Source organism: Cryptotermes secundus, unplaced genomic scaffold (assembly GCF_002891405.2).
Source record: "Cryptotermes secundus unplaced genomic scaffold, Csec_1.0 scaffold66, whole genome shotgun sequence".
Classification (NCBI taxonomy): domain Eukaryota; kingdom Metazoa; phylum Arthropoda; class Insecta; order Blattodea; family Kalotermitidae; genus Cryptotermes; species Cryptotermes secundus.
The window spans coordinates 2,444,109-2,456,816 of record NW_019731262.1 but is presented as its reverse complement, the minus strand read 5'-3'; the positions used below and the strand labels follow the sequence as shown (position 1 = coordinate 2,456,816).

At 42.7% G+C, this 12,708-nt stretch overlaps 1 non-coding gene across 1 annotated transcript; it reads left to right on the top strand.

Moving 5' to 3' along the window:
• The first annotated feature begins 11,744 nt into the window (after positions 1-11,744).
• On the top strand, positions 11,745-11,816 carry Trnat-ugu. Its single transcript has one exon. It is a non-coding gene; the product is annotated as a tRNA-Thr (tRNA).
• Positions 11,817-12,708: the final 892 nt, after the last annotated feature.

Genomic DNA, 12,708 nt, shown 5'->3' with positions numbered 1-12,708 from the left:
TCGCTATATCGACTCATGCAAAAGTTGCTTAGTTATTATAATGTTTTTATTCGGGTTTCATTCTTATTTCATTCATGCTGACTCTGTATCTGGCCTGTAGGCTTTGAATAAGCACGCTAAGAAATTCTAGTAATAATAATAATAATTGTTATAAACGTTAACATTAACAACTCCGTTAAGGAGATCAACAGAACCACGAGCTGCAGGTCACAGTAGAGGCCTACCCACCTCACAGAAAACTCGCTCTCACACCTCGATACCGACGACTGGACTTCGATTCAAGATGGAGAGAGAACATGAGTGATACACAGTTTTGGCATTGGTTCTACAACGAGAGAGAAGTCATGTGACTGGAAACAAACGCCAGCCCGGTCAGACTTAGGGCATTCACACAGAAGTTCATAGAAATTTGAAGAAACACAGCTTAAATTGTTAGGACTAAACTGGCCCATCTTTATCATGAACACATGTACTGCAAGTTTAACAAGAAGTTCTGTGAAGAACTAATTGTGTAATTTTCTTTGATACGACAAGAACCGCATAAAAAGAGACGAGACAAAAAATTCTTCTATTCTTGCATGTGTACCCTTCCTGCGTTAAATTGTTTGCCCAGCCGTTGCTTAGCAACGATACGAAATACACATATAGACACAGATTTATATGAGAGTTTTATGAAGTACGCCGTTTATGGGCTCAGGTGCCATGATATACATACGAAGTTTCATAAAGATCGGTTATTACACAGACAGCGTGGTGGTCTCATAAGCCTACTTTTGTTTTTTCAAAACGAAAGTAAGCTAAAAACTCTGCATTCCGCCAATACAGTGTTTTTATATGTTCCATACGATTCTCAAAATAAACAGCGATTATTTTCCTAAACAGCATTAACCGGTTGGGCTCCGTAGCCGAGACATGATGTGTTTCCTGTGAGGTACGGACTGAATTTATATATACTGCATTCTGCCCACACAGTATATTTGTGTGTTCCATACGATTCTCAAAATAAACAGCGATTATTTCACTACACAGCATTAACCGGTTGGGCTTCGTAGCGGAGACGTAATGTGTTTCCTGTGAGGCACGAACAGACTTCTTATATACCGTTCAGAAAAAATTCGTCGTGAAAACGGTAAACTGAAGAAGGACCTTGCATTATTTCGAATGTATGCGCAATAAACAATCCTGATCAAGTGTTTTCGGTGTTTAAAATAGCGAGGCTAACATCTTCATCTCTCAGTCAGGGAGTTGGGCTACAATCTGGTCCATCCCGGCCTCATTCGCTTAGCCGTCTCTTCAGAGGTTTTCTCTGAGCCTTTATCTATGTTATTTGTAAACGCGTAGTATTGTAGCATGTAGAGCCGTTACTATGCGACGACCGGAAGACAGGTGAATATAAGAGAGGGGTGCTGTTGAAAACGGGGTGTTCCTACGTGTGTTGTGTCGAGGAGTTTAACTTGAAGACAACTTGGGGCGAAAAGTCAGTTCCTAAAGGGAGACTGTGAAGAGAGGACTTGAGCCGGAGGCAGAGAATAGCCACTGTTGGAGCCGTTACCGGGAGATATCTAGTAACCGACTGAGAACACTTTCTCTTGATATTCAGGTCGAATTCGAAGAATTCTTGCCCACAAATGATTGAGGACTCCGAGATAATAATCAGAATTCACTGTCTGATCTTCTGGCAGAAATTCCTTTTGAGTGATTCCTTTGGAATAGAAGAAATGGTTAGCAGTGTCTTTGCTCGACTCTTTTGTATGAGCACTTTCTTTGGTTTCTGCTTGTTTGGGCTCAACCACGCTGCACTCTGCCGCTTTGTGAGAGGCTTATATTGAAAATACCAATGCTCGTCACCAGCAACAAACGATTTTGTAAATTTTGTATCACTTTGGGCCGACCGTAACATGTCTGCAGTGTTCCACTCCGGCATGTTTTTCATCGCCTGACAGCGCATGCGGTACAAAGCGTGCACAGACCTTCCGTCTGCCCAAATCCTCGGTCAACATTTGATACACAGTATTTTTTGGTATTCCTAAAAGCTCCTCGATGAGTCTTGCAGAAACACATCTGTCTGATGCAAGGATTTAGGTCACTGTTTTCACATTTTCTTCAGTGCGACTTTTCTTGGCTTTGATGCACGTGGAGCGTCTTCAGTGTCCTCCTTGCCGTCACGAAAGACAGCATACCATCGAAAAATGTTCGAGCGACTCAAATAATCACTACCGTACACGCTTTTCATCATTTCGTGCGCTTCTCCGGCTGTTTTGCCTAACATCAAACAAAATTTGATGTTGGCTCTCTGTTCAACCGCCATTTTCCGACGAGCGTCAGAACAGTACTGTTACATTAAGGTCAGAACACATGATGCAGCGATGCTTGCGCTTTGAAATTATAGACAGGCACAGCTGAAACTTTAAGAACCTTAACGCCACAACTCACCAACAGATGGCATTGAAGGGCAAAATTAAAAAAATGAGTTCTAACGGATCCGGGACACACGGTGTATGTTGAACCAATTTACATTTATATTACAAAGTCTATCCATCATGGGGTTCGTTGTCTATTTAACGATGCTACCAGTATCGAGACTACATAGGTGTTGAACGATAGCATGATTGATGCACGATACGTTGGGAAGAATTCTGGAAGGAAGTGACCATGTTGTAGTCAAGTTGCAATCCTCGTATTAGCCTGGAGAATCTGATGGGAACATCAGGAAACGTCAGTCAAGAGAGCAGGTGTCCTGACCGAGGTTTGAAACAAATACATGAAGAATAAAATTCCACAGCGTTACCTCTAGAACAGCTTATCCCGGTAAAATTGTTTTCAGTGTCGGTTCTGTTTGTAATCTGTTGAAACTGCTCCCACATATTTTATGGTCCACTCGAGAGAATTTCACATTTCTTTTTATAAATTTAATCTCGTCAGGTGTAAATCTGATTTCCATCGTTGTACAGACACCTCAATATCATTGTGACGCGGTAGCATAGTAGTTTTAGGCACTATGCTACAAGCCGGATGGTCGCGCGTTCGAGTCCAGATGAGGTGGCTTTTTTAAATTTACCTAAACCTTTCAGCCGCACTATGGCTCTGTGGTTGACTCAGCGTCTGACAGAAATGAGTACCAGGAATTTTCCCCTGGGGGGATAAAGAGCGGCCGGCGCGTAAGGCTGACAAACTTACTGCCATCTGTGAGCCGATTGTCTAGAAAATGTGGGAGCATCGGACGTCTCCAAATCCTATTGGCCTCCACGGCCTGTTACAGGGATAACTTTACCTATTTACCTTTACTTTCCGGTCATGTTCATCTGAATGCAAAAGAAATAAGTCAAAGTTTCTTCTCAAAATTATCCAGTAATCTTTTGTGCAGTATTTGCGCTATGCAGGACACCCCCTCCTCCGCCAGCAGTGACGTAACATCTTCGGAGCTTTACCGCTGCTACGGTAATAGGCCAGTTAACACCCCGCCCTCTTCTGTGGTGACGTGACCAAGGGATGCCGCGGTTGCTATGCAGCAGTAAACAACTCCCGACAGCGTTGCTAAGTTATAGGCAAACACGCCGTCGGGCAACAGCGGTACATATCACGTAACTGTTTTCTGGCTTGTCCGTGCCGAGGCTAAATAAGGAGCAGCGAACACTATTCAGAGTTAGTTAGTAGTTAGTAATGTGTGATCAGGAGTGACACAGTCGAAATGTAGCCGTCGCCGGAGACAGTTGAATTGGAACAGTCGCCGAGTTCAGTTGTAGCGGGAAGAAGAATACCGGAACGTGTGAGTAGAAGTGATAGCGTGAGAAGCAGATGCTTGGCTCACAAGAGAAGTAATTGGGAGTGTGTGACACAGAGAGACTTGTATAGCTCCCGTACCGTACTGTGAATACGCGTGGACTACTGAGGACAGAGGGGACAGATTATTGTGTAAACCCGTAACAGTGTTATAATTAATTGTAGCCAAGACTTGTAGGTTGTTAAATAAACCAATTAACAATCTGAAGCGTCTTCAGTGGCAAAACACGTTACACTATAAATTTTTAATTTCCTATAAATTCTAGACGAATTGTACTCTTTTGGGTACGCGGCCCTCACAGTGGTATCTATATTTTGGGACTTGACGCCGTGTAATCCGGCATAACACGGCAAATGACATTCGTGTTCCACAAAAAATCTTGAAATTTCATGACTGTTTAATCAAAAAGGCAGTATTTCATGGATTTACCAAGTAGTGCATGTAGTGCAGGAGTGAAGAGTGAGGTGGATGAGTGTATGCACTGTAAGACGGCTGGAATAAATCATGGACATAAATCAGTGCAACAGGACGCTAAAATATAACTTTACCAGGTTAATTATAAAAGTAAAGTAAAGCTATCCTTGTAACAGGCCGTGAAGGACCATAGGGTTGTGAGACGTTGAGGGGTCCCACATTATCTAGACAATCGGCTCAAAGATGGCGGTAAGGTCAGACTTACGCGCCGGCCGCTCTTTACTCACCAGGAAAATTATTAAATTAATTCCTGGTACTCATTTCTGTTAGAGACTGAGTCGAACCTAGGACCTTAGTGCGGCTGGAAGGATTAGGTCATTCGAAAAAGAATCCAATGACCTCATCGGGACTTAAACCCGCGACTTACCGGCTTGTGGTATAGTGCCTCAACGAACTACGCTACCGCTTGCCCCCCACCCCCAACGGTAAATTCATTAAAAAATTATCCGATAAAACGTATGCTCTCCGTAATACGAAATGAGAGTTGTTTTTCTTTTGGAATCCAGGCTGTACACAGTCAGGGTGGCGAGTGATATAAGTGGAATGAAGTTTCTGTTTGCAACTGAGTTCAATCCCAGTCCTCTAAGCTCTAAACTGACTCACAAAATTGCACTTGATCCACTGCTGCACGGAGACTGGAAGTGGCAGATGCCGTCTGTACGTAATCTGTTAGTGGACTGAAGTAAGTACCGGACTGGTATGGTCTGAAGGCAAAGAGCGACCCCTGCAGATCGTTCGACTAGCTTTTGTTTAAGGATGCACAGCTCTGGATGATAGAAGATCAATTGTGAATTGTAAGATATCGCAAACTTAGAGACTTCACGTTCATTTACAGGAGAGCTGGGAGAGCTCAGTCGTGTAGCAACAGGCCATGGACTGGACGGCCGAGAAATCGAGGTTCGATTTTAGGCAGAAGCAATAGTTTTCCTCTTCTAGGCAGTGTCGAGACTGGCCCTGGGATCACACAGTCCCCTAAATGAAAAGAAAATGGGAGTATTTACATAGAATAAAGCGGCCGGTGCGTCAGTTTCTTCACCCCATTACACCGTTTAGGTGTAGTGGAATTATACCTCCACAGTCCCATGGCGTTTTGCTCAATTAATTAAATACAGTTACGGCTGTACCTTAGGCTTATTTAAAGGTCTACTCGTAATATGTTTTAGTCAAAGATTTGATGTAAGTCTTGATACTTTGAATGCGGAATGTGAACACTATACCTTGTTCGGACTCTGGCATTTATACGAGAGCAGTACATACATACATATACACGTACATAATCCTTCCAGCCGCACTATGGCCCTGGGCTCGACCCAGCCTCTAACAGAAATGAGTACCAGGAATCTTCCTGGAGGTACTCGTAAAGGGCGGTCAGCCGGCGTGTAAGCCTGACAACCTCAGCGCCAACTGTGAGCCGATTGTCTAGAAAATGTGGGAACCTCTACGTCTCACAAACCTATGGGCCTCCACACCCTGCTACAGGGATAGCTCTACTTTTTTTTTTTTTTAGGTTATTTTACGGCTCTGTCTGTGGCTGCAACTAACAGCGTCAGACCGTGGGATGAGAGACGAGTCGGAAAGACGCGATCGTGTCCTAATCAAGTACTATATTTGTATGTGCCTGAAGAAACTGAGGAAACCCACGAATAACTTCAATCCGGGTAGCCGGTGTTCCGGCAGACATTCTTCAGAATATGAATCAAGAACATAACCGCTAGGGCAACAAGTCCGATTTTGATGTTCAGTTAACTAATTATCCAACTGCCTTACTGAGAACACTGATACAGTAAAAGACCTAAAGCCCCTTACCACCCAGGAAGATTCCTGGTATTCATTCCTTTTGGGAGGCTGAGTCGACCCAAAGACCGCAGTTCTTATGTCAAATTACGTAAGAAACATAGATATTGTAATATTAAAAATGATTGTGCTATAGAAATATTGACCCTCCATTCAAGTAAAATTTCTATTCATAATAATTAAGTTATTGAAGGAAAGATAGAGGGGCGGATAGAAGTGACAAGAAGAGGAAGAAGACGTAAGAAGATGCTGGATGAACTTGGGGACAGAAGAGGATACTGTCATTTGAAGGAGAAAGCTCTAGATCGCATTAAGTGGAGGAAATGTTTTGGAAGAGACTGTGGACCTGTCGTCTGACAGATTACTGATGATGATGATGAATAATTAAGAAAGCGTTACAAATGCGGTAGGACCCGGGTAGCCTCTTCGGTATAGCGACTGGCTACGGGCTGGACGACCGAAGGGTCGGAGTTCGAGTCCCGGTAGGGTCAAGAATTTGCTCTTCTCCATGTCGTCGAAACCGGCCTTGAAGTCCACCCAACCTCCTATCCAATGGGTCTCGGAGACTCTTTACCCGGAGGTAAAGCGGCAGGGACGTGAAGCTGACCACTCACTTCCAGCTACGCTTTTATGGCTTAGTGCTTAATTAGTTGAGCGCAGGGACAATTTTACCTTTTTTTTTTTTACAAGTACGGTAGTTGGAAGTAAAATATTTTAGAGTAAAATGAATAGGAGGTAATAATATATTCCCAAAAGTAAAAAAAAAAAAAAGTAAAGCTATCCCTGTAACAGGCCGTGAAGGCCCATACTGTTGTGAGACGTTGAGGGTCCCACATTATCTAGACAATCGGCTCAAAGACGGCGGTAAGGTTGTCAGCCTTACGCGCCGGCCGCGCTTTATTCCTCAGGAAATTTATTTAATTCTTTCCTGGTACTCATTTCTGTTAGAGGCTGAGTGGACCCCAGGGCCATATTGCGGCTGGAAGGATTAGGTCAATTAAAAAAAGTCCAATTACCTCATCGGGACTTGAACCCGCGACCTTCGGGCTTGTAGCATAGCCCCTCAACCAACTACGCTACCGCGTGACCCTAATAATATATTCCTACATACATTTATTTGTTGCAGATCATATCAAAAATAAAATTCACTTAATGTTTTCTGGTAGTCGGATGTGACATAAATCAGCGACTTATTTTCGCTAGAGTAATATGAATTCCGGTTCACCTTTGTATTAATAATGTCTGTCTAATTATGGGTACGTCATACCTGGAGTAGACAACCCTGCAGAACAAGTCTCTTGTGTTCAACCAGATGCCCAGTGTGGAGAATCTGGGCCCGTTCGTGTGATGAGAATAGCATTAATAAGTTTCCATTGATAGCGTAAAGACCCACGTCACTCTCTGGTGGTCACGCATGATCAGAGACGTTGTAGGCGCAGTTTAGCTGGTACTTTCAACTTGGGAGGTGCACTGAACCGAAATTGCTTCTATTTCAGGCCCCGCGCGCTTATTTATGCACTCTCAAGTGTTGATTTCTACTGCGACTTATCGTGACTAGAAGTAGAACCGACCACAAGGCGGATAGCATTGAGGAAGGTTATTATAAACATGACGTTTTCGAAACTGACAGCGCTGAACTATAAATCGACTCTGCACTTTCCAGTTTTACGTACTTTTTTACTTTTTATAAGTTAGAGACGAAGTTAAATAGTATGATGTTACTGCGCAGGTTCAACTTTATTTGGACCACGATCTTTAAGACAGATTATAAAGGCGAGATTTATCGTGCTGTAAGCTAGGTCAGAGAGAGATCACACAACCGAAATGTTCGTTCTTTAAATAACACTTCCTTTAAGGTTAAAAAAGTATTATTTTTTCCCATAGAATTTGTATATGACTTCCATGTGATTTTCAAAATCATCTTCATCATCATCAGTAATCTGTCAGACGACAGGTCCACAATCTCTTCCAAAACAGTTCCTCCACTTGATGCGATTTAGAGCTTTCTCCTTCAAACGAAAATATCCTCTTCTGTCCCCAAGGTCATCCAGCATCTTCTTACGTCTTCTTCCTCGTCTTCTTGTCACTTCTATCTGTCCCTCTATCTTTCCTTCAATAACTTATTTTAGAAGGCAGTTTCTGAGTAAAACATGACCAATCCAATTAGCCTTCCGGTCTCTTATTTCGTGTAGGATATTCCTCTGCTCACTGATTCTAATTAACACTTCTTCATTTCTCACATAATCGGTCCAACTGATCTTATCCATCCTTCTCCATCCTTCTCCAACACCACATTTCGAAACTTTCCAGATGTTTCTGATATACTGCCCTAAGTGTCCATATTTCAACCCCATACAAATGTAGTATTTCACTAGTTTTTTCCTCAAATTTAAGTCCAATTTGCTGGTAAAAAGATTCTTCTTCTTGCTAAATGCAGCTTTCAAAATAAACAATGATAATTTCAAATATTATGTTTCTGAATATTATACATCGTCCTGTTCTTATCTAAAATACCGCCCTGTTTATATTTCAAATAGCGAATAGCTGTATCGATTGGGTCCAACTGAGTAGATTTTACCTGACGACGGAAACAGAATCCAGTCTCGAAAACAGTGTGTTTTGAAATATAAACATGACGGGCTTTTAGATGAAGCAGGACGATGGACAGTATCCAGAAACATAATATTAGTATTAATGTGCCCTCTTCACAAATTTTAGATCTTAATAACAATAATTTCCGTATTCTTCTTCTTTTTTTACTGGCGCTACAGCCTTGTGTGAGTCTCAGTCTCTTCCATTTTCCGGAGCGGGGTCAGATAGTTAACTCTACGCCAAACACCCAACATGGAGGACCGGGGAGTACACTTCGTCTGGCTCATCCTCTTTGACCCGTGTGGCATTGGCGGTCCTACCTTAAGCTAACACTACCGCCAGCATAGCTGTCAGGATCACTAGGGTACGCAAAACTCTTCTTTGCGACAAGGCGGTCGTCCTCGAGTACGAATTTCCTTATACAGCTTTAACAGCTTTCCAAAGAAATGGGAAAGCAAATACATGTTTATTTTCTAATGTATGTAGTACAGACAAGCGAAGTCAGTATAGCGAATGGTTACGGGTTGGGCGGCCGAAGGGTTCGAGTCCCGGTAGGGTCAAGAATTTTCTCTTTTCTATGTTCTTCCAAACCGGCTCTGGGGCCCACTCGGCCTCTTATCCCAACGATACGGGGAGCTGTCTCACCGGGGCTAAAGCGGCAGGGGCGTGAAGCTGACCACTCACCTCCAACTAGTACCGAGGTCAAGAAACTGCGGATTTTTACATCCACTCACCCATACGCCTTCATGGTGTAGTTCTTAATTAGTTAAGCACAGGGCCAACTTTGCCTTTTAGCAGTACATGCAAGTGCTATGACAGCTATGGATCTGGATATTCTGGCGGATGCACATATTTTGAGCACCCCTGACTAAGGCCAGATGGGGGTTTCAGTGCAGTCTGCATGTACATGTAAGCATGTATGTGCGTATGTGCCACCCCTCCCCCTCTATCGCTTGGACGGTTTGGCGGACGTTACTCAACATAAGCCAGCGCCACGTGAGTATGAATGTTCGAACTCCGAAAATATATTCCTCTCACAGGTTTCCCATAAAGAACACAAAATTTCGATTTTCTCGGAAAAAAGAAACCTACCATTTTTTATTCAGTTTCAATAATTTATGGAGACCATTTACCAAAATATAAGCTTGACGGATATCTCAAAAATAAGGATGTGCCCTCTGACCACAAATTTTCTGTCCGTAGAACATATTGTATACGGAAATAGGTTCGGTACATTTGCACTCGTTTTATTTTCTGTGAGGGTTGATTTTATTATGGAATTTATAATCATACACCCTACATAATTAACCCCATGGTGCCAAACCCTTCTCGAGAAGCTGCCAGTTCTGGGGCTAATGAAGAATTTCCCAGCATTTTATGGGACCTGAAGGTTCATTACCGTGTTCACGAGAGCCCTCCACTGGCCCCTATCCTGGGCCACATTGATCCCGTACAAACCACCCCACCCTATTTCTTTTAAGATTAATTTTATTATTTTCTATTCACCTACATCTTAGTCTTCTTAGTGGTCTCTGTCCTTTTGGCTATCCCACCAAAATCCTATATGCATTCCTCTTTCCAAATAGTGCTACATACCCCGCCAATCTAACCCTCCTTTGCTTCGTTATTCTGATTTCGCGAAGAGTACAAGTTATGAAGTTCCTCATTATGCAGTTTTCTTCAACCTCCTGTCACTTCAACTCTCTTCGGTCCAAATATTCTCCTCAGCACACTGCACTCGGTTTGTGTCCTTCTTCCATTAATGTCAGAGACAAAGTTTCGCACTCATACACAACCGCAGGCAAAATTATAGTTTTGTATATTCTGATTTATATATTTTAGGCGGCAGACGGGAAGACAAAATGTTGTGGACTGAATAGTGGCCATCATTACCCGAATTTAGTGTCCTCTTAATTTCCAGCTGAACAGGAAATAATACTCATGCATTATCAATGTTTATTATTCTAAGGAACTGTGAGCAGGTGAATAGTCAGTGCACAGACAGCCCTAACCCTTGCAGTTGTTGTACTCACTGCCCACCTGACGAAGGTTCATTGGAGCCGGAACACATAGTGAAATAATAATAATAATAATAATAATAATAATAATAACAACAAAAGCGGGGCTTAAGTATTATTATAATTTTCTACGCGGTAGCGTAGTTGGTTGAAGCACTATTCTACTAGGTCGAAGTATGCAGGTTCGATTCCCGACGAGGTCATTGGAATTTTCAATTGATCTAATCCTCNCTCCTGTCACTTCAACTCTCTTCGGTCCAAATATTCTCCTCAGCACACTGCACTCGGTTTGTGTCCTTCTTCCATTAATGTCAGAGACAAAGTTTCGCACTCATACACAACCGCAGGCAAAATTATAGTTTTGTATATTCTGATTTATATATTTTAGGCGGCAGACGGGAAGACAAAATGTTGTGGACTGAATAGTGGCCATCATTACCCGAATTTAGTGTCCTCTTAATTTCCAGCTGAACAGGAAATAATACTCATGCATTATCAATGTTTATTATTCTAAGGAACTGTGAGCAGGTGAATAGTCAGTGCACAGACAGCCCTAACCCTTGCAGTTGTTGTACTCACTGCCCACCTGACGAAGGTTCATTGGAGCCGGAACACATAGTGAAATAATAATAATAATAATAATAATAATAATAATAACAACAAAAGCGGGGCTTAAGTATTATTATAATTTTCTACGCGGTAGCGTAGTTGGTTGAAGCACTATTCTACTAGGTCGAAGTATGCAGGTTCGATTCCCGACGAGGTCATTGGAATTTTCAATTGATCTAATCCTCTCAGCCGCACTATGACCCTGGGGTCGACTCAGCCTCTAACAGAAATGAGTACCAGGAATCTTCCTGGCGGCCGGCCGGCGCGTAAGGCTGATAACCTCACGGCCATTTGTGGACTAATTGTCTAGAAAATGTGGGAGCCTCGACGTCACACAACCCTATGGGCCTCCACGGCCTGTTACAGGGATAGAGTTATCTTTTGTGTAAAATGTGTACATACACGTATCTAAACATCATTAAATTTGAGCAAACAAGATAGATCTTACGAAGATGTATAGTATATTTTATTTGAATGCCTCTTTGGCTCAGTGGCAGAGCACTGGTCTTGTAAACCAGGGGTCGTGAGTTCGATCCTCACAGGAGGCAAGAAAATTTTTTTTAGAATCGATGTTTATTTTCATGACGAATTTTGACAAATCGAGACGGACAGCTTGGCTCTGATTTTTACTATTACTTGGACATTTCGTTATTAAGAAAGTGCTATTAGGTTTTTCGTACATAACTTGTCAATTAAATCGACTTTTTTTTTATCTATACCATTAAGAAACGGAATTACTTTTGTGCCACCAAATATATTAACTGTTTAGTCTCATTCTGTAATCGCTGGTCATGTCTGATGATACTGGATACCCACTCATGTGTTTAAATTTTTAATTCATTTGACATGCAATTTGGATATGTATAAATTGTTTCTTATTTTTTAACGTACAAGACTCCTTTAGGAGGCGGAATAGCGTAGTCGGTACAGCGACTGGCTACGGGCTGGACGACCGAAGGATCGGAGTCCGATCCCGGTAGGATCAAGAATTTTCTCCTCTTCACGTCGTCCAGACCGGAACTGGGGCCCAACCAGCCTCCTGTCCAATGGACAACGGGGACTCTTTCCCCTGGATAAAGCGGCCGGGGCGTGAAACTGATCAGCTAGTACCGAGATCAAGAAAATGTCGATCTATACATCCTCTCCCCCATAGGCCTTCATGGCGTAGTGCTTAATTAGTTAAGCACAGAGACAACTTTACCTCACAAGACCCCTTTCCCGCTGGCGTTCTTCACGCGTCTTAACGAGCCATTGATCGAGCGCGTGGCTGTGTGGAAACAGCTCAATTTGTATCAATGATTCACTAAATCTCCATAAGCGCCGATGGATAAGGAGCTTAAGGGCGAGCGAATCTGTGAACCACTTGCCATGTTTTATGCCAGACTGCAGTTAATGTTGTTGCATAGTTTCGACACAAGTGCACTCAAGTCAGAGCGAGCA